The following is a 27632-nucleotide window of genomic DNA, read 5'->3' on the forward strand; positions in this document are numbered from 1 at the left end:
AATGACAGTCATTTCCTGGACTGAGGGAGGAGTACGCCACAAAAGTGTTCATCATGTCTGCAGCTGGTGGGGATTATGGGAAAGGGAGGACTGTTATTTGTGTATTTACGAAGAGATGACTAAATCCATTTCACCAAAAATTCTAACAATAATGAGGAAGAGAAATTTTAAAATGTCACTTTTAAATGTCACCTGTCGCTATAAGATACTTAAACAAGTGATTTATGGATACCGATAAGTGTTTTTCCACTCACCTCTGCTGTTTTTTTCTCTTTTTTTTTTCTTATTTTGGTGAACAATTTGTATGGCTTTTTCATGGCAGTATAACAAATATAGATTCAATGCTTTGTGTTTACATTTAGTTCAGTTGTGAACAAATAATTTAGCATTTTATATATAATTCATATAATCTCTCCCTCCTCCTCCCTTACTGTGACAACCCCCACATCAAAGATCTCTATAAATACAAATTCAGGACATTTTTTACAGTAGGACTATCTCGGTTGACAAGTCACACTCCCCAGGCCAAAGGTTGATACCACCCAGCTCAAACCACCCAGATTTACACTGAGAAAGAAATAGTTATCATTCCACCATAATTGTAAATTCCATATGAATATTTATACACAAATTCATGTGTGAGTATATATATATATATATATTTACACACACACACACACACACACACACGTATACACATGTATACATTGCACTTTTGTATAAGGATGCATGCATACACATATATGAACACATACATCTCTTGCTGTTTTTCAGTGACTATAAATCCAAGTGTTGTCTTCAAAATACAAAAAAAGGACATATGTGAGCTTCAAATTTCATATGTAAATACATATATATATGCTCAGGTTAAGAAATAATATAATAATTATTGATCTCAGACTTACCTATTGGGCTACTTACATTACACATGAATATGGGTGTACACAGTAGTAGCATTGATAATAATACTGTGATTTACAGGAATATTCCACCTCCCAGATAACCATTTGTTTATCATTTACTCACAGTGTGTTGCGGGAATCTGTAAAGAAATCAAAATTCGGACAAAATCTTTTATGCATTGTAGTCTAAGGATCCCACGTTTAACAACAGCAGAACTAAATATCCATATACAAACTGACACACAATTCGTGCAGTATTATCCAGGTCTCGTTTAACCAGTTGTATGCTCAGTACTTCCCAAACACATCCATTTTCACTAAAACTTACCAACACTCTCTTCAAAGCCTGACTACATTTACAAAAACTGCATTTTACCTCAGTGAGCACAGGAGCTGCTGATTTACTGCTCTATTCATCGGCTTGTTTGTTTGTGTTTATGTGCTACTTTAGTGTTTTAAAAGGTTAGTTAAAACTAACAAACAAATGATTGAGGCATAGGCCAGCAGCTTTAGCATTCAGGGAATTAAAATGACTCTTTTTTTAATAAAGTCTGGCTATGAAGAGAGGAAGGATACGTTTCATCTTTAATAGGCTTTTTGCAAAAAGGCATGTGTCTGTGCCTACAACTGGATAAATAAAAGTTGGACTGACTGCATGAGGTGTGAGAGTTTGTAAATGGATATTTTGATATATATTACATATTAACATTTGTTGTTGGTAGTGCCTTCCACTTAAACTCATCAAGACTTATTACCTGTTTTTGGAATCTTTGTTCACCATGAAGGCACTGAAGAAAAAAAAGATTCCTTTACAAATTCAACATAACAAGGGGTGATATACAAATGATCATTTCTGGGCTTAAGAAATCCTTTCAGTTAACAAAGCACCAAAATAATCAGCAGTCTATGAACTAACATCTTTCTGGCATATTTAACTGCTCTCGATATAAAACGTGATATTTAAATGAGCAAGGAAGCAGATCTAGTCTTCATCTCAACTCAAAGTGAATTTCCAAAAAAAGAAAAAAATCTTGCAACCGATCAATAAAGCCTTAGATGAAAAGTTTCTTTGGAAGCAACTCTGGCTGAGTCATGCTGGTACACCCAACCCACTCCATTTTGTTTTGCAGGGCAACATTGTGCATTTTCCTCAGTTATCTTCTCTTTAAAAGCAAGCACCAGATAACAACATTGCTTCCAAATATCAGGGCTTGCTCTGTTATTGTCGAGATTTGTCATTAAAAGAAATTGAAATCCCTGCTGCTATAGTTTAACACTCGACCAACTGGTGAGCAGTCACAGAAAACACCTGAGGTAAAACTCCTTCTTTTGTGCAAAAAACCACTTTACTAAAATTCTGCCAAAGCAATTTGTTATAAAACTGACTGACAGTGTTGGTTCTTTCACTATGAAACCATCCAAAGTTAAGCCTAAACAGTTCTGAGACCAGCTTGTAGAGCACACACCAGACATGATTTTCATCTTGCACAACTAATTAGCTACACTTGATAAAAATAAGTTGTATGGATCTGTATTTAAATAAATACAGACACTTATTAACATCGCTTTAAGAAGTATTTCACTTACATAAAGAGACTTCTCACATACAACTAGGCCGTCTCTGCAGTAGAAAGAGGAAAAATACTTTTGAAACTGGTGCTGAATGACCAGAGGAAAAAAAGAAAAAGGAGTTTAGCTTAAGAGTTACAAAACCTACAACTACTAGAATGCAGCATGCCACAGCAGATCAATAAACGCTCCCACACAGACTAATCCATGTGATGCATGGCAATTGGCAATCAAATATTACAGTTTAACAGTAAGTCAAAACATGTTTCTGAAAATATTTAAGGATTCTGTGACAGAATCTTGGTTTATGTTTGATCAGCGCTGCCTAGTTTTACAGTTTGATCTCCATTTTTTTGGCCTTTGTTTTCACTGTGCAGTGTGTGTGTGGTCAAGTCTGTTGATCCAGCTGCATACCCTCTGCAGTGGTGGCACAACTGGCAGGCAATACGAAAATGGAGAAGTTCAACCTGTAGTTTGAGCAAAAGCTCCAAGAGCAAGCGAAATGCCTGATGGTGGTGGCTGATGGTGTAAATGATGTCATTTGGCCGTGTTTCGCTGTGGGCAGAGGAGGGATATCTATGTACTGGTTAGATTATTTTGATACAAAGTTGGCTGGTTGAGAAGCAGCGAAGTATACCTTTAAAACATTTTGAAGGTCTATAGCCACACAAGGAGCACAACGAGAGTGGCACCTGAGAAAAGTGTTGTTGTAGAAATCTTTTTCTCTAAGGAGCTAGACAGAAAGCGAAGCTGGACATGAGAGGATAACTGCAGCTGTAGACCACCTGCATTATCTTTTAGGGTAGAAGTAACTGCAAAAGAGGTCATGAAATTCTGTTGCCACATATACGGACATCTAACCAATCACTCATCACCTATTCTGATAACTAATCAATCGTTCCACTATCAAGCATTCAGCCAAGCTGTCGAGGAAGGTGAAGAACAGCATTTTTGCGCCAGGTGAACAAATAACAGAAACAAGTGTTGCAACTATCACCACATTCTCTTAAGAATGAGCATGCGATAAGCATGAGTGCCTCTGAAGTGGCCTTTTTTTTTTTTTCGAGGTGTCACTTTTATCGAAGGCAGATTTATTCTCAAGATTCCCATCTGCAACACTGCAAAAGCAGATTGTGGCAACTGCACTGGAAGACCTTCAGCTCTTTGAATGACACGTGTTTACCTCCAGCGACCGCCTTATTACCCACACCTGAGCTTAATCGAGGAGCCCGTTTCATTCCGGCTCATTGGATCAAATGAGCAGTTAGTGATTTTTTGGCATTTGTTTTACTTTGTATCTTCTAATTTTAGTCATTCTTGCTTATACTAGGTTGCTTTTTATGTTTTTTATTCTCATAATTATTTTTCATTTTAATTAATCAACAACATTTCTGGACAATAATTTGATTAATTTTGATTGTTTGCCCTCCCTTTCCAAGATCAAACCTCCATTTCATCTCCCAGTCTCATATCGACCCTATCAATCTCTGGGTTTAAAATCAACCTTTTTGTTCCACAATAAATCAGAAAAAGAGCTAAATCTTTCATGTGTAAACAATTTCATGAAAACTTTTATTTCTTTTAATAGGGACAAATTAACCCTTTTTTGTCTAATTGAAAGATTTAAACATTTTGTCAGTTGAATATTCTCTATTTATCCAAAAATCTACTCTCGATGTGTATGCTTGAGGAAAGCCAAAGAAGCTCCCAGGGAGGATGCACCACTCGCTCCGCAACTGTTTGTCATTTACAAGTGCCGTCTCCCACTTGTCAGCGTGGTGCATCTGCCCTGAGGGGTCTTTGAACATGTGATATTTTCTAGTTTCAGGAAGATAAACAGAAGACGAGGCTTCTGTTTATCTTCCTGTTTTAACTGTTATAGTATATTCTGATAAAACTCTTGCTTCAGTGCAAAAATACAACGGTATGATGAAAACACAGATTCAAGTTTGCTTGGTCGTGGTGTTACACCATTCTTTCTTAGTTTCAATTATGTGTATTTAAAAAAATCATTCTATCTACTACATGTGGATGTTTTTTGTCAGAAAAGAAGCAGCATCCAAGTACACACAAACACTGATGCAAGTGGTGTCTAAATTTGGAAAATCTATATTTGAAAGCCAATGAGCTTGACCACTCTTAAATAAAACACAAACACACACATGCAGAGCATCGTGCAGGTAAAGTGCGACTACATAAGAGAGGGAGCAGAGAACTGTTGTGTGAAAGCAGGTGTGTGCAGAGACTAGCGAGTGAATGCTGTTGGAGTTAATGGCTGACCCACTGTGATGTTAGTATGCTGTTAATAGAAACTACAACATTAACACTTCCTGCACCTGCTTCCCAGTAAAAGCCATACTCATTCCTAACTCCACATGACGGCATGCTATTTGCTGTTCTTAACATCAGGTGCTACATCTCAATCTGAAAAGGTGTTTTTGGAGAGAGTCTTCTACTGTAAAAGAAGTAATGAACTAACACTGCTGAACTGCTGCGGCTCACACGCCTGTGGCATTCACACTGACAGCGTTGTTGCTGCTGCATAGCTGCTTGCTGCTACAACTACTGTATTTACACAATTAAAACTGATACTCAACTCATGTATGAAGCTGTGCAAGTTAATGCAGCTAATTGTCAACAAAACTGTCCTGCAAATTTTACACAGTAAAATGCCTTGTATTAAAACTAATGGGATTGTGACCACAGAAACTTTGTCAGATGGTTTATTTTGAAACATAAATAGGAAAGGTTACATTAAGTATTAAGTTTTTTTTATTTTTTTTATGTCTGATATATGAGGACACTTAAATTGTGGGGAAATGTGGTATCTTGTCAGTATGACCATTATAAAAAAAAGGGTTAGGATTAAAAAAACATCATGTTTTGGCTTTTTTTCCAACCTGCTACAAAACATGGCTGTACTCTCATTAGAAAACACTAGCCATTGTTGGTCTCCAACAGTGGCAAGCTGCTGCCTGCTGCTTGGCAGCATAGGTCTAATGCCATCTAGTATTCCCCCTCCCCCTCCTGATTAGGAACGCCGCCCATGTAATTGTAATCTGAATTACGTCATACATATAAATGTACAAATGTGACATTGCTGTTGCTTGCAAAAATGTACAATGCCAATGTTCCACCTGTTCCATCTATATAGATACCAGTTAAAGTAATGGGGCATCTGACCTTTCTCATAAGGATAAAAAATCTGCACCTAAGAAACCTCTCAAAACATCAGAGACTACATGTTGCCATGAATACTTAATTAGCAAACTCAGCTGTTTAAAGCTGTTACGTATAGACAATGAAAGGGCAAACAGCTTTGAGTGAAACAGCTCACACAGCAGAAGGTTCAAAAAGAATAAAATCAGCTTGGACAAAAACATGTCAGATTAAATTCCAAGTTCAAGCATGTATTCATTCATAATAGGGATGTCAGTTACTAACAGCCAACTAAAAACTAAAAGTATCGGACAGTTGTCAGCCATAGATAATCAGCGTTTGGCCAATGACACTTGATGGTTGACTATCTGCTCAGTATGCTGGGGTCCTAATCCTTCAAAAGATGACTGAACCTCCTGTAAAGGTTTTGTTTTATTTCAAACCTCCCATCAGATGAGGAGCGCAGACAGTCCAGGCAACACGGTGTCTTTACTGGCTCTAAAATGGCTTAAGGGGCTACAACTGCCCATGCTCAATACATTTCCAAGTTTAATTTGTAGCTTATGCAATGTAACCTAATATGAATTACATTGTGCAGTGGCATAATTGTTGTAATTAAAATGAAACAAATTTACAATGTGACACTTAAGTCTGCCAAAAGGCATAGCCCCTAAAGGCACCTAGTTTTTTTAAGGTCTTGGACAATTTCTTTCCTTTGAGAATATATATGAATTAATCAATTCATTCTGACTTTAAAACAATGACAAAATCAACACAGAAGCACCCCTCTGTAATATTTCTCTGTGTTGGCTGAACCTTAGTTTAACACTCTGAAACCTGAGCAAATTGGCTTGAATTCTTTCAAAAACATGGAAAAAGGGCAATGAGCAACAAAACAAGAAATTACCAAACAATTAGAAAAGAAATTTGTAAAAAAAAAAAAAAAAAACAAAACTGAAAAAAAGATGAAATATAAATGTAAATAAAACAAGAAAATGACCTGGAAGAAATTCTTTAAAAATTGTATTATAATAACTGCATAGCATCATTATTAAAATGTAATTTTAATAATTATGAATATAGTTTCACTACCTCTTTTTCTTATTTCCCTAGTTGTTCATTGCATTTTTCCCATGTTTTTAAAAGAAAAAGTACCAATTTGCTGAGGGTTCAAGGGTTTAAAAGCAGCATTAAAAAAAGGTGTTGCTCCAGGTTTCAGTGGGTTTACTGATGTTTTGATGAGGCGGTTTAGATCCCCATAAGCATTAATATATGGTGTTTTTAGCGTCATACAGATCTAGCATCTACTTCCCATCTGTGCACACACTGCACACAGTTTTGCAGAATCATAAAGCTGGCCATCCTAAGCTGCTGCAGACGCACACACATCCCAGCTCAAAGCACCTGAAGCTTAGCACTCAAATGTGTCCCTATTTACAGGAAACGGCAGAACACAGTTTCTGCATGTGAGCGTGTTATTGTGTGAGCTTGGCTGAAAATTGAGATTTAATGAGTATGTGATCTGGCACATGAGGGGACTGTCTCAAGGCTCTTTGTTGGATCTCTGCAGTTCAGGTTAACACAGTCAATACACCTACTTGTGCATGAATGTTACGCTGTTAACATAAAAACAATGACACCGTGCTGTGGGGAATGTTTACAGATGAATGGTGTTAAGTAGGTGTGTGAATCAATCCGTGTATCATTCGCTCTTTCTATTTTCAATGGGCAATCAAAAATGAAAAAACAAAAAAGTGACAGATTATTTTGTTTTTCGTTTTTTAATCTAACACAAAAAACGAAAAAATGCCTGGTTTTTAATATTTCAATTTCAGGATCCAATCAAAAATACAAAATGGAAAAACGGGCCACATGAATAAATTTGATGGATGTATGTGACCCGGAAGTTTTGTAACGAGCGTTAACAAACATAGCTACGCTAGCTTGCTAGCCGCAACAATCTATTTGATCTGGACCAGCAGCCAGGAGCCACCGGCCCCATCAGCCACGGACAGCTATGTGTTGTTTCGGGGAGCAAAGCGTGTCACCCTAAAGGAGGAGGACATGACTACCGAAAAAATAGCCAGGATTTTCCAGGTAAATATTTTTTGTGAAATTGCCGTGTGTGGTCATGTTTCATGTCATTTGTTTTATTTTGGAGGTCCTTCTGTAGGGAAAGGCCTTTTACATTAGTAGCTATAGTAGCTATAATGCTGTGAAACATTGCATTGAATATTTGTCCTATTAAATCCTCTATGTATGCTGTATATGACCCTTTTAAATAAACATTTAATGAAAATTAAATGAAATTCAGACAGCTGAGGTAGAACCCAGTGATATTTGTTTTTGTTTAGTTTTGTTTAGTATTATACATACGGTACTAGCACTAGCTAGATGTATCAGGAAACAAAACCAAGGACAGAAAATGTTGTTATAAACAATAATGTCATGGAAGACTGGCAAGACTGGCAAATTTCTTCCTAATTTTTGGGTCATTTCTTCTTTAGTTGCTCCTCCTCTCCTTCTGTTTTGGACATGTGAGCCAGGCTCGTAAAGGGGGGGGCCCTTCCCTACTTCCTACCCTTCTTCTGGCACCGTTGCTAGGATAACACTCAACCTTAAACTCGCCCTTTATTTTAACCTCAACGACACAACTTGAAAGTTTTGTGGCTGCATCTTGCACAGTTGTGAAGCTATCTTCTGAGTACAGACAGCCAGGCAGAACACTCAATACTGCTTCTGTGGTACTTCCTGCCACAATAGGTGTCTTCAGGTCCACATTTTGCCACGATTACTCACACACAGACTCACCAGGTGAAAACAACACCAGCCCTGCTGGACAGCGGCTGGTAATCACAGCTATCAGTCCCTTCATGCCCAGTGTTGCTTCTCTGCTAACAGCGTGTTAGAATAACAATGAAATCATAACTTATGACACAGCAACACTGCCGGCTATTCATTTGAGTCACATACATTTCAAACTCAACCTGCTGCAGAGTTTTTCTTTCCCATAACTTACAGGATATATATAAATACTGTATGATATATATGAGATGTTTCCCACTGCATCATTAGCATGCACTGACGTTATATACTCCCACTTATCAGTTCTTTCCAAAATCCATTAAACAATAAACTGTAGAGTTACAAACGGAGTTATCCCCTGATGACATACTGATGGCAAAGAGAGAGCGTGAAGGCACAGATGGCCTCTTTAAAGTTCTGGCTTTGATGGTACACTCTGTGAATTAGCCAAGATGCTTTTAATCCTGATTAAAATTCATGTTTTGATTTATGTTGATGACTGACTGAATGCAGACAATTAAGGTAAGAAGGGTAGATGCACACTGAGTGGCAGGTTGGGAGGAGGAATCCAACTATTAGGTTTGTTGTGAAGAAAAGGTCACATCAAACATCGCCATAATGTGACCTGATTTCTCCTGCTCTAATCAAAGGGCACAGGTTGCCATGGTAACTATAGTAAAGTATAGTAGTAAAGGTGCTTTTGGAAAATCCTGCAACCTCCCATCATCCTCTGAAAATAGCTTTCATAGAAATGTGATAGTGTTGTGATAGAGATCGGCACTTTTTAAGAGACACAGCAGGAAAAAAAGCCTCTGAGATGTAGCTGAGAGTTTTCAATGCCGCACACTCATCCCCAGTGCAATTCTGTCCGGTCCCATGGCACATCTGTGGCAATGATATATAGATCTAATTAATTCTCAGTTTATTTGAATGTGATCTCCACTGTCTGGCTCCCAGGGGGTGCCTTCATCTCTTCTATGGAAAACACAATGAGGCTACTTGCTGGTTGCCATTAGCAGCTGAATTGTTTTTTTTTTTTTTCCTTTGACATGATTTTTTAAATCCATGATCATTAATTGTAATAAAGAGATTATATGTAATTGGGCAAAGTGATTATGATGTACCAATAATAAATGTGATTAATGCAAATCCAAATTTGTACCCTTTAATATTCAAAAAATAGGTTTCAATTCTTTGAAATACATTAGACCAATTACTTTAGATGCAAAAAAAGGCTTAAAGAATTTAACTCTTCTTCTAAATGCTATTAACACAGCACAGTACATGCCCCAAACTATGTATCGTATGTTTTCCTGTAAATTGAAAACTAAGCAACGCAAATAAGAGAATGACTCTTTATTGCTTACTACAAGCAAAACACACTGAAGACCAAATTTTGGTAATATGCAACCAGACCAAGTTTACCAGCCTGACGTGCAAGTCTGTCACAATTTATTGTCCTTGAAAAACTTACAGCTATGATTGAGGGTAAGTATTCTCCTTTTGATAAGATATGGGGACATTTTATTAAATTTCTAAAGTGGGAAAAGGCTACGGAGGTCTACTTGCCTTAATTTGTTGATGACAACATTATTATGGGTACTTCCATTTATTTGTGTTTTTTTTTCTTTTTCAGACTATTCAAGATTATTGTCCATTTTTCTGACCTTTTTTAAATTAAATAATACATTTGTTTATTTATGTATTTATATTTTTGGACCATCAAGACTTAGGAAGCATTATATAAGTAGCATTTTTATGATTATCTACTTTGAACCTTGAAAAAGTTCTGTATTGTCCTGTCTTACCAGTTCATATTAATGTGATGCCTCACTATGAATGTTTTATATTGTACCTTGCTTGTTTTTTGATTTTGTTGTAATACCTTAATTAAATTTTTTTAAAAATTCATTAAACACACATTAAAAGAAACAAAAAAAAGACACTGTAGCATTAATAAATAAAAAGACATTTTTCCATAGTTAGAAGCTCAACTGGAACTTAAACTCACCAAAAGAACTAGAATGCATCAAAACACAAAAGTCTCCTTAAGTGATTCCTCTCTCCATACTTCAACATCAAAGCTAGGCAAATGTTTCTGACTTATTTTTCAGCCACATAACTCATTTTGGAGTCAGTTAGAGTCGGACCAAATATCAGCTTTGTCTGGTGTCATTTTCCAGAAAGGGAGGGGCGAGGACTGATCATGCCATCAGACATGTGGGTGAATTTCTGACATGTGAGAAATATTGCTGGTTCGTCATCAGACTCCCGCACAGTTGAAGCAAAGCCGAGAGTCGATTCTTAGTGCCTTTTTTTTTTCAACCAATCAATTGCAAAGTGTAGCTTATACCCAGTTTGTTGTTGCAGCTAACTTGCCAACTTGTGTGTGCATGTGACAGGGAGAGAAGAAGAGAAAGAGAGTGAGACCGAGAGTGAATCAGAACTTGGACAGACCTGTTTCTGCAGAAATGATCTTTTCAGCTCTTTTTGGGACATCTGTCTCTACATTATTAAGAGAACAGTCCACAGGGGTCGACAGACCGTTTACTGTCTATTTTACATGTACGGTGTGAGCACTCAGGACGATCAGACTGTGCAGTGTAAGCACATAAATCTTAAGCTTTGGCTTTACATTGCAGACAATTTACTCATACAGCGGGACTGAGAACTAAACAAAAATACTAAAACGAGCTCAAATAGAAGGAAACATTTGCCTGATGGTGTAGCTGATCTTTAATTGAAACATAAACTACATTACCACTGTGCCCCTATTTTCACATTGCCTGTTCAAATCAAGAGTGTATAGTATATGTTTCACATGGAGGTAAAAGCACTTGACTATTATTAGACCTCAAGGATACACACTATGTGATGTGGTGAGTAATGCAAATGCAAGTTCAGTTTGTGTAAAACAAAACTCCACAGGGCACTTTTACTGAATGCAGTCGACTCACAAGACTTTTTAAATCAATAAACTGTCCAGGCTTATTCAAACCCCATTTTATTTTCATATCACACAAATAGAAAGTGAAACTAATGGGTGAGTGGATGGCAAGGGAAGCTCAGACCAATATCTAAACCACAAAGACAGGAAAATGGTTGACAACAAAATATACACAATTTATCGCAAATATATCTGACAAGGAATAAAAACAGAATGGTCCTTTAACCCTCTGAAACCTGCGCAAATGGACTTCAATTCTTTAAAAGGTGTGGCAGGAAGGCAACTTAAAAAGAAATGGCCAAAAAATTAGGAAGAGATTAGTAAAAAGTTACAAGAAAATTACTTGAAAATTAGCAACAATAAAAGTAAAAAAACAAGAAAATGTCCTTCACAAAGTGCTTTAAAAAAGGAGAAAAAAAAGTATGTAACATAATGTTAAATACTATATGAGACTTATAAATATAATATAAATATAGACATTTTTCCCCAGGTTTTTGATAATATCTCTTAAACCCCCTCAGCTAATTTTTGAAGGTCATTTTCTTGTCACCTTTAACGTTTTTTTTTTTAATTTGCAGGACTTTTCTTGCCAAGATGCTCATTGCTTTTTTCCCAAGGTTTAAAGGCATGTGAAAGGCATCTGAACGTACAAGAAATGAACAAGAAAACTGATTTAAATCCAGGTGTTAAAGGGTTAAAGCACTTTCGATTTTTAGACCAATTCATCACGGTTCTCCTTTTGAAACTCAACTAATTGTTCTCACTGGATACAGCAGATACATATGTGTCTGTTCCAGACCAACATGCTTGTCTGTGTAGCAGATGTTTTAAGATGCTGATTAACTACAAACATCCAGTTGCTGAATGGTCGGAAGCTGCTTTTAAAGACTCAAATGATTCAGCAAGTCAGCTGAATCATTTCAAAGCCACGATGTTCAGGGAAGTTTTTAAAAAAACCAACAGTCTAAAGCCAAATTGGTTTCTGTTACTGTGACAGTGTGCGGTTGCAATTTTATATTTCAATTTACATATCTGCTAACGATATTGTTCCGTCATCGCTTGCTGTCACAACTCCCAATAATCTTGTATTATGTTAACTATTACGTTTATTGATCTGCCGGACTGCTGGAAAATGAGACAATTCAGTAGCCTCTCACCCGTTGCTGCTCACAGGTTGCTTATCTTATCGTTTTATTAAGAGCTAATCGTTTTTAGAGACATTATAAAGAAGGTTGAACTTTGACTTGTGAATTAAAATGTCAACTGTATGAATAAATGACTACACATACTGAAAAAATGGCAGAGCTATGAAATGCAGGGAAAAAAAATAATACACAAAGCAGGGTTTATGTAATATTAGAACTTTTTTTCAAGATCACTGCAGCCATGATGCTATACCTGCAGCAAGCTGACAGCTGATAAAGAAACAAACACACAACAGTAGCTTTGGATAAAAGTTCTATAGAGCAGCTTTCTTTTCTTTATTCCCCGTAAAATGCTCCAGTGCTTCTGTCTTATCTCAATGCCTAATGAAGCTTCACATCAGCCTAATATCTGGAGGACATTTTATTGATTTTAAGTCCTGCATTTGTTAAAGCCTACATTCTGTATACTGATGTATTCCTGCAGAATATGATGCCGTTTTCTGGTTAATATTGGCAGTTCACATGAAGGCTGGTCATTCACTTTGCTCATAGTAAATGCATCATCAAGATTTTCATCACAGAGTAACTGTTGGGGAAAAAAAAAATCCATCATTATTCATTCATATGAGTGCTGCTGTGTCATGGCATAACGGAGCAATATTGAGGAAATTATTCTACATCTCCCTCACTTTGGTAGAATAAATCCAGTGTTTGTCACATGACAATGAACTGGGAGGTAGTGCACAAGCACAGCTAAGCACAGCAGCCCTGGTAGTTGTACTCTGACAGATACTACCATACACATTTCATCTCTCGGGAGAAAGGAGGCATGAGAGTGGAACGCAGCAACTCATCATGAGCCTGCAGGATGCATGACTTAGTACTGTAAGAAAGGTGACCTGAAAACACTCCTCTTCTTGTTAATGTACAGGATTCCTGCTTTTTCTTTTTTTTTTTAAATGCCCACCGGGTTGCAAGACACATCACTATGCATCTTCACCAGGAGCTAGTGGACACGAAGACAGCCTTGAATAAAAACCTCCCAAGAAATATTGACAACATTTTGACCTCGGAGATTACTTTTATGGGTTTAAAAACTGTTTTTGTTCAGACAAAGCCTGACATTACACTTTAAATGGAGAAAAAAAAAGCTTTGAAAAGCATTTTCATAGTCCGTCAAAAATAAAAAAAAAAAACATACTCATCCTATTTCTTCACGCTTTAAATCTCACAGGAGCATTTAATACAAAGATGGCATTGTTATAGCCGATTAAAAACCCAATAAAAACATATGAAAGATGCAACAACACAAGATTTAAGACCCAATGAATTATTGAAATTTGTGGGAATGGGGCATGTTCTTTGTTTTAGGACATGCTTTTACAAGAGGCTCAGAAGCAGTTCCACATTAATGAGCTAGCAAAGAGGATTGTTAACCAGCCTTAAGACATTTCATTGGGGTGAAAGATCAAAATGTAAAAAGGTAATTATACATAATCAGGTGTAATAACAAACATTACAGGAAATTTCATTGATCTCTGGAGGTGCCTTTGATTTCTGTCGACACTGCCGATGCCGGCTCAGAGTTACTCTCCATGTCTTTGGAGGTTTGACTTATTAAGACACCCGAGAAATAGAGAAAGACTTGTTAAGAAAGGTTCGGTCTCCAATGAATTTTAAGTGGGGGAAAAAAAACACCCCCAACTAATTCTTCAGGGGATCGGTGCCCTGTCTGAGGTAATGAGGAGCAGAAATAAATGTACAAACGGGACTAAGAGTGCTCCCTTATGCTATTGCATTTCAAAAAAAAAAAAAAAAGGTAGATGCCATAAGCACCCGGGTGTATATTCGTGGGCTTCTGACGTTAACGCAAACATGTCCTTTCAGCTATTCTGCTAAAGTTTTGTACACAGTGGGCATTCAACAAAATGATGCATCCTAAAAACTGAAAATATTAAGTCAGCTCAGACTTAGAATAATAAGCCAACACAGGGCTAAAACCAAGTCTCCTATGTGATCGTCCTGTGTTTCACCCACATCTTACTGCTACTGTTCCACTTCAATCCAGGGGTATCGTACAGTGGAACTGATTACCAGTAGGTGGGCCTTCAAAAAGCCTAAAAATCAGCCCAAAGGCTAAACTTTGTATTTATATAAAATAGCGGAAGCTCTCCGGGGCCCCGCTAACCCCTTAAAAGCACAAAATGGTTTAGACCACCCCTGCACTAAAGGCAGCTAGAGTCAATTATAATTGCTTATAATAATTATAATCAACTTAATTTATAAAGTGCTTCTTGAAACAAAGTGCTTTTTATTTATTTTTTATTTAACCCATATTTGACCAAGTCCCACTGAGATCAACAATCTCTTTTTCAAAGGAGACCTGGCCAAGACAGCAGCATAAGAAAATGTACAGATAACCAGCATAAAAAACATAAAAGATATACAATACCATGTAGAAATATTAAAACACCTACGCACAGTGACAACCGATTAATTCACCTTTGTACTAATGAAAGCTTTAAAATGAGGCAGAGACCAGCTCTCTTTGTTTCCAAGTGAGGGGTGCAGAGCACATAAAAGCTTTCTTTCCCAGCTCAGTCCATGCACAAGGAACAGACAACATGACTAGATCTCGAGATCGCAGACTATAGCGACAGTCAGATCTCGGTTATATCAAATACATGCTTTACGTGGTTGATCCCTGATTTAAAACAATGCAGCAGTTAGGCAAATAAAATCCTGTAATTTCAAGAAATACAAACGACAGCCACTCCAACAATAAAAATAAAGACAATCAATGAAGCAGATAAGGAAAGTTGGCAAGTAACTGCAATGAAGATTGTACTGGGGTCTACAAAATCAAATAAATAGAATAACACAAAAATAAAAGAATACAATACTCAATGACCATATGAGATAATAACAATAATAAAATTAGACATGTTAAAATAAACGGTGTGCTAAAATTAAGAAACTTGTATCGCGCTTCTATAGACAGTCGACCACTCAGAGCTTTCACACCACAAGTTACATTCACACATTCACACACTAGTGGCCACAGCTACTGTATAAAGTGCTGAACAGTTTTTATACATTCATACACATTCACACACAGATGGAACAGCCATCAGAAGCAATTTGGGGTTTCAGTATCTTGCCCAAGGACACATGTTGACTGGAGGAGCCAGAGATCAAACCACCAACCTTCTGATTAGAGGACAACCTACTCTACCACCTCAGCCACAGCAGCCCATTGCTCTACTGAGCAAATATGTTTTAAGACGTGATCTAAATTCATGCTGCTAGACCACCAACATGTGTGGGAGAGAAATATGGATTGAAAGAGGAAGGGCAAGTTAGCCTAATCCTTCCCTACTAACCCTAACCCACGTAATTTACCATTATAATCTCAGAGAGTATCCTAGACAGGCCGGTGCTGGTCCTAGCCATGACCTCTTTGCCCGATTCCTAACCTCTCCCAACCTCAGCATGTCAACATGACAAGTACTAGGCAGTCACAGCACAAAGTGGGATCCATAGCAATAAGATAAGATAATCCTCTATTAGTCCCACAGCGGAAAATTTGCATCATTACAGCAGCAAAGGGGATAATGCAAAACAAGATGCAATATAACAAGTAGCATTAAAAGTCACAAAACAACAAATAAACAGTAAAAAAAAAAAAAAAAGCCAAATATAATAAAAAGACAGGCTGGATTGAACTGACATTATTACACGTAGGTGAGTATAAACATTGCACAGTTTAGTATACACTGATATTGCACCTTGTAAACAGCCAAATAGCTGCAGTGTGATTACTCTCACTCAGGTGCAAACAGACACTCTGGAAAAAGAAAAAGAAAAATTTGAAGAGACTATGAGAGAACAAGAACATGCTGCTACTAAAGTTCAACTAAAGATTATACAATAATCTTGAATGCTATCCCACTTTTCTCCCATTCCACTCCTTTCTTTCCCATTTACTGTATGCCACACAAAGAGTTGTTCATCAATGCAAAAATAATCAAATCATGCCATAGGACAAATCATATTTTTTTGACTTCCTCCACCCGAAGGTCAGAAGTATGTGAGTGATTTCAGCTAATCTTTCATTTTGTACTATCAGCCTGATGCAGATATAGCCTTAGACCCTGTATTTGACTGCATTTGACTCCCCTGAATCTGCAGAGCCCGTTCTTACACCTTCATCTTACTAATCTGTCTAGAGCATGAGATTGTTAGACGTAGGGAAGATAAAAAATCAAAGAGTGTTGTGCTTCATCACGGCCCTGGAAGATAAGGCCCTTTACTGTCACATAAAATCAGGAGCTGCCTACTGAAAAACACTCCATCCCCGGGCTATTCCCCAACATCACCATCATCACTACTCTCTCCGCACCATCTCCACAAATACTTGGTGTTCACTTCACTGACAAACTATTTCCAAAGACAAATCAGACCTACTACCACCTCAGCTTATTTCAACACATGAGTAATGTGACTGAGGTAGAAATCCCTTTGTTTAAAGCTTTGAAACCTTTAGCAAAGTGGATCGATTTCTTTCAAAAATGGAAAGAAGGAAATAAGCAACTTTGAAAAAAAAAAAAAAAAGAAAATACCCAAAAAGAAAGAAATTAGTCAAAGGTTTGAGAAAATTACCTGAAAACAAAAAAGTTGAAATTAAAAATAAATTAAAAACTAATGAGGAAATGACCTGAAAAAAATCTTTAAAATAATAATTTTGTGACATAATTTTAAACATTTAAATATTAGGGATGCATGAAAGTATTGGCATGTCATCAGTATCAGCAGATATTGGCCTTAAAATGAAATTTTGGAATCAGCCAACATGCTGATTTCTGCCAATATCAAAAACTGATTTATTCTTATTCTTATTTTTCTTATTTTGCACAATAAATTAATATCACATACATTGAAAAGCACTGTATTTTATGTCTCCATCAGATGTCGGGAATCACTAAAACAAGGTGGGGAAAAAAGTGGATATGTTAATATTGGTATGAGTTATCGGACAAGTTGTTATATATCAACAGATTAGATATCGGCAAAAAATCCAATATTGTGCATCATTCCTCTAATCTTTGCCGTCAATGTATTTATTATATGCTGAATGTTGAGACTTATATTTTTATTTTATCCTATTTTATCTATGTTTAGCCTTATTTATGATCTGTATTGCAGTTTTTATTGTGGCTTATAGCCATTAAGACTAAGCATGTGTGATTGCCCCTATGGATGTTTTTTACGTTGTTGTGTGGTTTGTTCTTGTGTTGAGCTGTCATATATGTTAACTGTATACGCACTGCTTTAACACAAATGAAGTTCCTAACGGATAAATAAAGTTATCTGAATTGAATTGAATTGAATTGAATTAATAAATATATATAATTAGGGTAATTATAAATATATAGTTCTTGCAATTTGCTGGACATTTCTTGACAGGTTGTTCATCGCCTTTTTTTCACACGTTTAAAAGAAATCAATTTGCTCAATGCTATAAATACTTGTGAAAGTAATCTGAATGCAGCACAAGAAAATCAATGTCAAAGCTTCAGAGGGTTAAAGGATGGTACTGTATAGATTTTAATATTACAGGCAAAAGGTTTGCTGTGTTGTCCAGATAACTGCCAAATCTTAATAAAGAAAGAAAAAAGAGCCACATATTTTTGATCATGGGTTATTCTTATTTCCATTTCTGGTAAAAAAAAAAAAAATAAATCACACTCCCTCGTTTCCATACATGCAATTAATAACCTTTAACATTTTCACAACCACCCATTTAAGCCGCGGCACAGACGAGCCCTGCAGGTATGTGCAGATGACTTGCTCAAAGTTAACACAATGAGGACAGCACAAAGACAAACAGATAAAGGGAGCTGCATAATTAACCAACCTGAGGCTGTGGGACGTAATAGCCAACCAAAACAAGTTATTTCAGCCATTTAAATCGACTGCTAACTGAGATTGTGGGCTGCAAACATCAAGAGAGAAGAGGCTGCTCGATGATGCTGTCATTTCACTCATCGTAATTAGATTACTGCTTAACATATGTACACATTTGTCATAGTGCAAGGATTTAGTGTACAATCTGCTGGCTGCATCACAAGAGTGAGATCAGAGCACAAACAAAAAGATGTAGATATGAGACTGGGACTGTTTTCCATAAGAAGGATGCAACACTGTAATCAAATTAACAGTGCCTCTTTTGTAGTTCACACATGCTCCGGCACGACAACATGAGTGTGACTCGAGATTGTCTGTTTGACTCATTGGACATCAAATCCAAGTCATTCATAACAGTGACAAGTGGAGGAGGGTGCTGAAAGTCAGTCTTTTCTTACGCAGATGCTTCTAAGCAATTATATAAATTAAGTTGTCAGATGGGTCCTGAGGGACGTTTGTCTTCCAGGCTCTGCAAGACCAGTGGGCCTCTCGAACAAACAAAGTGCAAGATAGGAAGGCAGCCAGGGAAAGGGGTTTGCCACTGTCAAGATTAGCAACATTTCTTAAAAAGAATGTCTTTAATCTAACAAATGCATGTCATCTCAAATTTTAGTAGGGAGACATGCCCAGGACCTACATTGTTCGTCACTGTTGTTTTGGGAGCAAAATTACACCCTTGCATACTCCGGACAGTGAAAAATATGTTGTTTACAGATTTCAGGATGCCCTGCAATTTCCCAACACTTCCTAGCTTCACTTTTGTCACCATACAACTACCACTAACACATCGCACTCTGTGTGCTCCCTCTGTGCAGTCTCACTCTGTCTTTGAATACATTTCCTGACGTCCTGTGAAAAACAGACAACAGGGACACACTGAGTACGAAGTGTGATCCGCGAGACATTTTTGTCCCTTTTCCCTTTAGTATTCTCAGATTTGTCAGTGAAAATAGGACTCCCTTTGGTGCCATTGTCTCCGTGAGACACGTTCTATCCCCAGCCGCTCTCTTGTCACTGCTGGTATGCATTTTTCTCAAGTGTCCCAAGGGCCTCGGAGGGCTCGCCTTCACCAGAGTTGTCATTTTCAATTAGCTATACTCGAAATCCATGTCTGTTGGCCCATGTCAATAATCATTTCATTTAAGAAGATGGGACAGCTGGAACTTCAAGACATATTCAATTTCCATCAAGGTTAGCCTATCAACTCATTTGCATTTCATCTCACACCTGCCCCCAAGTGGATTTACAAACATTTTAAGGCATGTATTGCAAGCAAATAACTGATTTACATGTGATAAGGATAGGGGTAACCTCTACCGCGTGCCAAGTGAAACAGGCACAGCTGTTCATTCCCTCCATCCATTCCCCTGATGTGCAGGTGAAGCTCCTTTTGATTAGAACTGTGTCTGGCGACTTTAACTATACATCTCTTGGTGAGATGAAGCTTTTTCAGATGATCTCAGAAAATTAAACTAAGAGGTGGTGTGGGCCAATATGAAAATCGTTTAAGCACATAAGGTCTCATGAAATATATATCCAGATTAACATTATGGCAAATTATAGTCCATTTGAAATCACAAGCGTGCCTTCAAGTTAGACTCCCGTCATTAAGTCCTAATGGACGCTGTACTGTGTAACACCAACAGGGAGCCATGGCAGCATCAGACTGTGACGTATGTTACATGATTTTAACACTGTTTTACAGTCGTACAGTAAAGGCCCACTGAATCGACATCAAGCAACTATTGATGGCAAAAGCCGACTGTTGTGTTGGCTTAGGTCACCTGTATCTTGACCAAAAAGTTGCATTTAGACACATTGCAAAGGCAACAGCCAATAGCCAACTAGCATGTACATTCTGTGCCCACATGAAAGGAATGACTCTCCGCACCAGCAGGCAGCAGTAGTCCGTATTCAATAAGAGAAACCACAAAAACAGAAATGACTGATTCAAGACACTTTTAAATAGCCAGTAAGCACATTAACAACACAACCAGATGTTGAAAGAACAAATGATAGTTATCATGTGCTAGTGCAGTGGTTCCAAACTGGTCCAGCCACGAGGTCCAGATTTCTCCTTCGTCATTAGTTCAAGGTCCATACAGAAGATAAATGACCAAATATTCAATTTTATTTCACAAAAAAAACAACACATGGGCTTTGAACACGATGAAATAAAACGCATTGCAAGAATGAAGTACAGTTACTTAAAACTTAATAAATAAAAGCACTGTAAACAAAAAAAAGTGCATATTATTGCTTCAAGACCAGTGAAGACAATGCTGAAAAGCAACAGCATGTTAATAGACCAAATAATAAGAAGAAAAAGGGCAATAAAATAGTAGCTGTACAAAAAAAAAACCCTCTCCTACTCTACAACAGGAAAATGAAACTTCAAAATAAAATATTTTGGCATGGAAATTCACTGCGCTTCAAAATTAAGTGTTTCCCTTTAAAAGTTTAAAAGTTTAAAATTTAGATTTAGATTTAGATTTAGATTTAGATAATTTTAGGTCCATTTAGAGTTGACCTGTGACCCACTTTGGGACCACAACCCACCAGTTGGGAACCACTGTTCTAGCAAACACTAATACAAACAATTAAGTACCTTTTCTGCTAAAAATAAAAAATAAATTACTATAGGCAAACAAAGGTTAAAAGAAATAATGTTCTCTTTTTCTTTTGCTCTCACGCCCTTTTGACTTTCCCAGTTTGCTCCCTCACTTCTGTTTCTTTTCTAGCATGCTGAGTTAAACTGCCAGTCAGAGTGATTTTATTCACAGACGGGCTTTGCCATCTCCAATGCCAATTCAACCTGCTAAATTGGTGTAAAAAAGGCACCAAGGGCTGACTATTAACAACTACACACTGCAAAATACTGTGCATCATACGCTAAACAATGCACCGTCACTAACCACTGGCCGACCATCTGCTTGACGGTCAGAGCCCTATGACTCAAAGATTTAGTTAAAAGGGGTGATGGAAAAAATCAATACAGCATAGTATTGCCATACTCTGCATAGCAATTTTGTATCAATCCATAGGTAAACTTTCTTATTATAGAAATTATTAATATTGCAAATACAAATGAAGTAATTTTGGTAGCCTATTAGAATACAATAAATTGCTTTTTCAATTTGCTGCACTGAAAATGATTAAAGTAAGAAACTTTATCTTTGGAATGCTTACTAAAAAAAAATCTCATGTTGACACATTTTTCCTTTGGGGACATTATTTACAGCTGAAAAAATGGGATGTAAGATAATATAGCACATCATTGCTATCAGCTGATATTGGCTATTTTTTTTTTGTTATTTTGCACAGTGAATGAATATTACATAGGCCTACATTGAAAAGCATGTTATTTCATGTTTCCATCTGCTTATGGGCCATTGTGATAAGAGTATGCATAACATGCTGGTGATTCAACTACAGAAGAGACCTGATGATCACTAAAATTTGGTTGGCAAATAAAGTGTATATATTGATGCTGGTTTTGGTTATCAGCCAAAGTAGTTGTTATTTATAAACATATAAGATATTGGCATAAAATCCAGTATTGTGCATCCCAATTGAAAAAGGTAATAAAATGCAATATATATTGCAATACATGTTAATGCAATATTCAACATATCACACAACATTATAAACCACAATAATAATGTATTATGACCAAATTATTGTGATATTATATTGTTGGGTCTTTGGTGATTTCCATCCCTAATAGTTAGTGCTGTACATGGAAACTGACATTTAGCACTTTTTGCATGGTCGCATACTCAAAGCACCCTTGAGTCAAAAAGCCTCCAATTCATTATTTCCAGTTAAAGATTGTTACTGCCTTTACAGTAAAATGATTCAATAGTTGGCATCAGTAAAAAAAAAAACAACTGACAAAAAGTCAGGGGAGCAGTTTGTGTACAGAAACAAAAAGCCAAATGATTTTGCTGAATCCACTGGAATTTCTTTACATCATAGCAAAAATTGTGTATTGATTGCATTCATGTTGCAAACAATATAGTGCAACTACAGTGCAGCGTATGTAACATGAGAGTCGAAGATGGATGTGCTCAACTCACAATCCTTCAAACAACTGTGAATGAAATTGTGCTTGAAGCGAAAAAAAACTGAGTAGGCCACTTTTCTCTGTGCATATCCCCCTCTCCCTTACACACATGCATACACCACACAGTATGTAATACAATGCGGGGGTCAGGACCCACCGCATGCAACACAAGAGAATTTTGAGCATCACAATACATGGAATAACAAAAAATATAATTCTGAGGAGAAAATGATTGTTGATTTATCCTACATGTTGTACATCTGCCATTTTATTTGGTGCTGTTTACATCTGTGATGCTTCTGTCTGCAGGGTTTCTAATGTATATTTGAGTTTTTATTTGTGCCAAATTCTAAAGTGACTGAAGCATGCACAAATTAGTTTCAGTATTTCTAGAAAGTGGTCCAAATATTCATGCTTCTTGAATACTGTAGGGGCATATTTAGTTGACTTTAAATTAGAAACTTGCCTTAAAATAGAAAGATGTTGTTTCTTGGTGTCACTGAATGGACCTGCATTAAAAATGAGCAGACGCCAAAGCACAAAGGGGATTTAGTGACAGCAGACACACTTTTAAAGGTTGCATTTTCCCCGGGCAGTCTCTATTCTATCCGTCACCATTAGGCTAATTGCTGTCATTGAGAAGAAAGTCACAAAAACTCCAAGAATAAAAATGAAAACAACATTCCAAATTGAATAATGTCTCAATAAAACCCCATGCTCTCTGTGCATCATCCAAACACAGCCCTGAAAAAGCCAAATCAATAAGATCAAACAAGAGTGTGTGTGTGTGTGTGTGTGTGTGTGTGTGTGTGTGTGTGTGTGTGTGTGTGTGTGTGTGTGTGCCCAAAGCAACTATGCACAACCCTCACTGTCACCAGCACCGTCAGATGATAGCATTATACCAAACATTCAACCGCAGCAAAGCCGCAAAATTAGAGTTTGGGAAATTTGCATATCTCTGATTAGATAATTCCTGTGGGTCTACTTGTGTGGTAAGTGGTGTGTTAGATGCCTCCTGTTCTGCTAACCTAAAGATGCACTCCCCAAAACACAAAAAGGGACCTGCCTCTGCCCTTGTAGGACGAGAGCTGAATTTTCTTTCTCAAAAATATTTCCATTTGAGCTCCTATCAAAAACAGCTACATCTCACTTGAGTGTAAATGCATTTAAAAGTCTCTCTTGTCGAGGCTTTTAAGTGTAGATCACCTTTAATTTGAGCTCAAATCAGGGGGAATTATTTCCTCAAGGTACAATGAAATGCTTCATTTTGACACTTTGTAGTGTGTTTGGGCATCTGGACAATCAGCTCCATCGCCCACATGCTTCATTTTGACTCCTCGTGAAAAGGCAGAAGTTACTGAAACAGCATGGGGAGTCTGATATGAAGCTAAAGACAACATCTAAAACTACTCAGCTGTTTTTTGTGATTAAAATCAGCGGCATTTCTAGCAGAACTTGTCTCTCTTTGGACAACCTGCGTCCACTCACGCAGCTGTAGCTACATGAAGCGACAACATGAGCAAAAACAAATGGAAACACGAAAGTACTTTACTCACACAAATTCAAAAAGTCGTCCCTCGTGTTTCTTTTCTCTTCCCCGGTGTTCCCGGTTGCGGTGCCCGCCGTAGCGTCTCTCCCTCCCGACCCAGGCGGCGGAATGGCAGCGGTATTAAACACAAGTCCGGGTCCTCGTCTCTGTCGCTCTATCTGGTTAGCCAGCGTAAACAGTACATCCTCAAGTGAAAAAACAGCAATGCACGGACATTATTTCTTTCCAGCTCGTTCCCCCTCGAGCGAAACCGAACCTCTTGTTCCACTTCAGGGAGCTTTGTGCCGGCGCTGTGCGTCGTGGTGGACGGAGCTTGGCTTCCACCGCTGCAGCCGGCTGAGGCTCTGTGTGTCTCTGCAGCGCAGCATCCCGTCTCACTGTGCTGCTGCTGAGGGGGAGAAAGGTGGCCCTCAGTTAGTTATAAGGAGTGGCATCGAATCAGTTTCTGCCACTGCGTAACGTAAAGGGTTATCCTGGTCAAAATCTGCGTGTTTATTTGTAGGCTGTGGCAGTTCTGGGGGAAAAAAAAGAGAGAAAATGGTAAAGTTGGTTTAATGAAAAGAGTAAAAACAAGAGATGCATGCCGTGTGCAAATAGTGGCATGAATGTGTAAACGTCTATTTCAACTAACAGGTGCAGAATATAAAGGCTGATTTCGGCTATATTGACAATGAAAACAATTTATTTTATTTTTACTGTATTAATTGCCTCCTCTGCAGAGCTTCTTTTGTAGATGTTTTCCTTTTTTTAGCCAGCCTTTTATTTTATTTATTTATTGAGCTATTATTTAGCTAACATTTAAGTGGAAATAGACTTTTGTTATTAGTATTAGAATTAGTAGTACTAACAGTGGTAGTAGAAGTGTATTTATTTGTTTGTTTATTTTTTTATTTTGTATTTTTTTATTTAATATTTATTTAGACGATTTTATTTTTAGATGATTTTGAAGTAACCTAAATGCTGGCACACAAAACACAGTGTACTGACTTTAGAATACCGACACCATCTCCTTTTAAATAGGTTTCCCCAATAATAAACAATAATAAAAATTATAATAAATTTGCCTAATAAATAATTTCACCACGCAATGATGCCACCTGAAACATTCCCAAAGCCCCCAGGATTGAAGTTGGGCTTTGATGCCAATTTCACATAGTGGCCAAACTGTGTAATTACAACTTCTGGATCTTGCATTGGGCCGAAAAAGAGTTTTCCCCATAGAAACCTCTGCAAATACTTTTTAAAAATTATTATTATTATTTTTGTAGGTACATCAGATTCCCACAGTTAGAACACTTACATGGCCGTAATTAAAAGGTAAGGTAGGGTAAGGTCACTTCAATTATACCCATAGGTAGATTTATTTTACAATGAGTGAGTCGGCCCTCCTATTTACACAAACAATCCACAGCACAGGACCAGGATTAACCTGATAAAGTGACAACAGTGCTTAATGTTAAATGTAATGTAAATATGAAATAAAACAAAAATAAGAAAAATGAATTAAACAAGACAAATAAGACAATAACAAGATTAAAAAAAAAAAAAGAGTATACCATGAGTCAGTAATCATTATGTCCTAAAAGTTCTGAGAGTTAAAATAAATGGCAGTGGGCTTGTTCAATGGGTGCAGAAGATCCAGGTAATTTAAAGTTTAAGCTAAAGTTTTTTGGCTTCCTGTACCACGGAGCAAATTTAATAGTAATGAACAGGCCCGCCCCTAACATTGTAACCAGTTATCTTCACACATCCGTGGTATGATCTCTGGGGAAAATTAAGGATTTTTGCCACATAGAAAGCACTTCAACTCAAACAGGAAGATGATAGCACTTTGTTTTTGAAAGTAGTGGTATCAATAGCACTCCCCAGTTGCCAAAGAGTTATAGTTAGTATAGTATAGTTACAGTCCCCAGTGGTGGAAATGGTGGATGGTGGAACAACAGAAGTAACCTCTGTGGAAAATAGTGTCTGAGGAAAACAAACAACCATCCAGTTGTCTTTGCAACATTGACACCAACAATTAAAGGCTGCCACTTGGAAATGGTGAGTCAAAACAATGCAAAGTCAAAAAATATGCTACAGACAAAAAATAAAATAAAACAAACACAAAAAACAATGCAAAATGCTGCAGTCAACACAACGTAAGTTCCCCCGGCCTCTAGGAGGATACCAAGTGGAACAGCTTGATTTTTAACCAGAGAAAGATGTTTGTTTTTGGCTTTGTTTTGTTGTGTTTTTGATATTGATGTTTATTTGATGTCTGAAGAAAACTGGACAAAAGAGGCGGCATAAAAAGGTACTCTATTTCACATTTGGCCTGAGTCGTTAACAATATAATAAAAGAGCAACCGATACACATTGCTAGAGGCCCAGAGAACTCAATAGTGTTGAGTGGATAAGCAGTGCCCTTTTTCGGGATGTGTGTGTTTGACTTTGTTTAGATTCTGTATTTAAACCATTTGCACGTTTCTCCTAATGGAAATTTTGGGCTGTGGCACGTTTGCCCTTGTCAGCCTTGTCATACTTGTTAGCACTAATATCCTTTGACTCCTGGCATCAAGGCAGAGTTATGTAAGTTGTAGCTTACTTCCCCTGATACATGTATAATACTACAGGTAAAAAACATCCAAATAGTGACCACTGACTCTTTCAAAATAAAACTTTTTAAACCGACACATGCAGTTACACAATGTGACCAGTGGAGGGCGCTGAACATGACCTGTCTCCAGTAACCACTTCTGGGTTTCCTGTCAAATACTTTAACATTTAAGGTGTTCACCACAAAAGGACTTTTATTGGTCTGAGGGTGACAGGTAGGGGTTTAATACCTTGCCTGAGGTTTTTTTGACAGGACAAGTTTCTATTGATGGTCACAATTGGTTGTAGATCAATGTAGTTTCTACTAATCAATCAGCCACTTTACCACCTCGTTGAGCTTCAGAATCAGATTGGGAGAGTTATTTGATGGAGAGGACTTTTGTTTGAAGCTTGAAATGACTTTAATTTGCTTTGTTTTCCCATATGTAGTCAACCTATTGAATTATTTGTTTGTTTTAAAGCAGCTCTCTCAGGGGGCTATGCTCTTATCCAATCTTATCTTCACTTAGAAACTAGCAGCAGGGGAGTGATGAATAATGTTATAGAAATAAGAGGGTGAATATGAAGGTGAAGCACCAGATTCTGACTAATATGAACATGTATAAAAAAAAACATGAAAAAATAACCAGCGAGAGAACACTCATTTTTATTATTTCCATTGGATCGATTACTTGTTTGTACTGTAAAATTATTTTATAAACACTTATTTCAAGTTTAAAAGGCTTGATGTTTCCTGTCAACTAAATTAAACCTTGAAAACCTCAGGAAGAAGACAATGAGCAACTTAAGAAGAAATGATCCCACAATTAGCAAGACATTTGTAATATATCTATCTATCTATCTATGTATATGTATATGTATGTATATATATATATATATATATATATATATATATATATATATATATATAAAAAGGAGAAGAAAA

General features: G+C 37.2%; 1 protein-coding gene across 1 annotated transcript in view; it reads right to left on the minus strand.

Moving 5' to 3' along the window:
* cntn5 (contactin 5) overlaps window positions 1–24173 on the minus strand; it is a 150009-nt gene extending 125836 nt beyond the window's left edge. The window contains exon 1 of the mRNA XM_042486509.1: window positions 24117–24173. The gene's annotated coding sequence lies outside the window, so the exon portion shown is untranslated. The remainder of the gene's footprint in view (window positions 1–24116) is intronic.
* Window positions 24174–27632: the final 3459 nt, after the last annotated feature.

The sequence above is a fragment of the Plectropomus leopardus genome, chromosome 5 (genome assembly GCF_008729295.1).
Source record: "Plectropomus leopardus isolate mb chromosome 5, YSFRI_Pleo_2.0, whole genome shotgun sequence".
NCBI classification, from domain to species: domain Eukaryota; kingdom Metazoa; phylum Chordata; class Actinopteri; order Perciformes; family Serranidae; genus Plectropomus; species Plectropomus leopardus.